This window comes from Camelina sativa, chromosome 18 (assembly GCF_000633955.1).
Source record: "Camelina sativa cultivar DH55 chromosome 18, Cs, whole genome shotgun sequence".
Taxonomy (NCBI): Eukaryota; Viridiplantae; Streptophyta; class Magnoliopsida; order Brassicales; family Brassicaceae; genus Camelina; species Camelina sativa.
This window is the reverse complement of record NC_025702.1, coordinates 10,959,475-10,962,123: the sequence shown is the minus strand read 5'-3', so window position 1 is coordinate 10,962,123 and position 2,649 is coordinate 10,959,475. Positions and strand designations below refer to the sequence as shown.

The 2,649-nt window shown below is 35.8% G+C and overlaps 1 protein-coding gene across 4 annotated transcripts in view; it reads right to left on the bottom strand.

Moving 5' to 3' along the window:
* Positions 1-2,649, bottom strand: part of LOC104761076 (nuclear pore complex protein NUP205-like) — a 23,068-nt gene that overhangs the window by 10,109 nt on the left and 10,310 nt on the right. The gene's annotated exons all lie outside the window — the stretch shown is intronic.

Genomic DNA, 2,649 nt, shown 5'->3' with positions numbered 1-2,649 from the left:
CTCAAACGAAATTTGTTACCACCTTAAAATGTTCATGATTTTGACTGAAGATCGCTGAATCTGAGGAAGAGAATCATATCTGACATACTCCAACAAGGCAATAATTTGATTATGATCTTGTGAGAGAATTATATCCAAAGGCTGCAGCAATAACAAAGTTAACATTATTGACCATCTTGTGCCTTAACACAAAATCAGGGAAGGCATGCTGATTGTGCTTTATAGAAAAACTTGTTGTTCAAACTATCACTAATACCAAAAGTTTCCACGCAATAGCCAAATTAACAAGAGAGTCTAGTTTCACATTTTACACCACAACCCAATATTGGTCAAAATAAATTAACTTAAGGTTGGAAGGAAGAATACTATTTGGTTTCTATTAGTCTAGTAGCTTATGATTGACAATCTAAGGAAAGCTCTGACAGTGCATTCAGGTAGACCTATGAATACTTTTTGAAGGAAAAAAAAACTTATATAACTGCATTCTCACATATAACAATCTCTACCACATATTAAGGAGTTTGAACGACTTGACGATATACAAAACAAAGCTCAGATACACCTAAGAACAGCCAAATACCTGGTACAGAGGACGCCAAACATCGGAAACAAGCAAATCCTTCTCAAAGACGAGCAGTAAGATTTCTAAAGAAAGTTGTACAGCCTTTTCTAAGATCTTCCCATAAGTTTTACTCAATCGCTCGCTAATGATGGAATTGACTCCAACTTGAAGGATACCCATGAGGTTCCTATAAAGAGCTTTCCCACTCATGAAATCCTGACAAACAAACAAAAACGTGGAAGAAATTATATACTGTATACTGCATGCCTGTTTGAGATGAGGATTGTCTGTGGAACAAGAAAAAAAAAACAAAAAGTTGAGTTAGTACTTTAAGTAATTCTATAATTGGTAGCTGCATTTGCAGTGATGATGTTTCTACCGACACCAAAAACTGTGGATGCTCAGTAAATCCATCAAGATCCTCCTCCTGAATGTCATACATGCTTAGGATCCTGAAGTGAAATACAGAAAAATGTTAATCCAGTCTTCAACATTATTAGAGCCCTAAATAAAAAGTGATGGAATTTACAAAAGGTAGGAACACTAAGGGAAGTTAAACAAGTAGAAACATGTCATCATTTCTGCTAAAACTCGCAAGACAGAGCACAGAAGCAGGACTTTACATGTGAAAATGTTGAAGGCATGCCACAACCAACTGCCACTTCTCACAAGGATCTGAATATGCCCTCTGAGGAAAAGGGGTGAATACATGATCATACACAAACCTGAAGATGCCAATAAATCTACAAAAGTATACATATAAACATTAGACCAAGAAAATACAAAGACTAATGCGTCATGGAGATATACAACAATCTAAGGCTACTACCTACGCCCACGATCAGTCATATCTTTCTCTCCAGCAATCAGAGCGTTTATAAGATTAAGGAAAGATATTGTTGAAGGATATTGTTCTCTCCTTGCTTCCACTTCATTTAACTCAAACTGCATATCATAGACCTGCATATAAACGGATTTTGGCATTAGGTTTAAAGATACGCTAAAGATACTCTCCACCTGGAAAAGCAAATGCAGCATCAGAAAACACGTGATATTACAAGTTTTAGCTATCCTGAACACAGCACAATGCGTTATGTGAGTCTTAGCGAAATAAATGAAAAAGGAAATTTTCATCACATGAAGTTGTTGCAGGAATTAGACAAATAATCTTCTTTTTTTTTGTGTTACTAACACCAACTTTACATAGCTAAACAATGATATCTTTGCAACATGACAGCCCGTCTTTAACGCCAAAGTACAAAATGTTAGAAAATAAATGCAGAAACATAAAATTATAATAAATTCTCAATAATAATAGAAATATTAACTAAAGAAGTAGAGTTAAAATAGCTACTACTAACTATCCCCTTGAAGCACTTACCTGAGAAGGTTGGTCACTCTTTCCAACTGGTGATCCCACAACAACAGGTAGATCATACTGCTCAAGAAAAGCCCAGATAGTGTCCCTCATTTCTGGAAAGACATAAACAAAGGCAGCAATGGTCTTTCTAAGAGCACCCTGCAAAAAAATAAAGTTACCAAGAACACAAGTTATACAGATACCGATACCAGATGCACTCCACATATCATTCGTGAGTCCACAGTATAAGGAGAAGAATCTGCAGTAGTACGCCACTGACCTTTAGATATGGAGGGATGTTTTCGTAACCAAGAAGCTTAAAAAATGGTTCAATATCAGGAAACCAGTTTTTCCTCTCAGCGGGACTACCATTCTCAACAACCTACGAAATATGAAAAATAGACTTAATGACCATAGAAAAAATATCTAAAGTTCAAAGATCAGTTTCCACAGAAAGGAATCATTTGCAAGGACATTTAAACAACACATTCCCCTCCTAGGAACTCATATCGATAATTTTTATGGCTTTGTCCCCATGACCCCTGAGAAAGTATATAGGTACATGACTAGAACGAATACGCAGTTAACCCCAATTCCTAGGAATACAAGCTGAAATTCTCATAGATACAAAGCACCGTATAAGAATATTACACGTGGAATTAAAGTTGAAACAGAATATTTTTGGAATATAGTTATAACCTTCTGAAGTACATTCAGATATGCAACA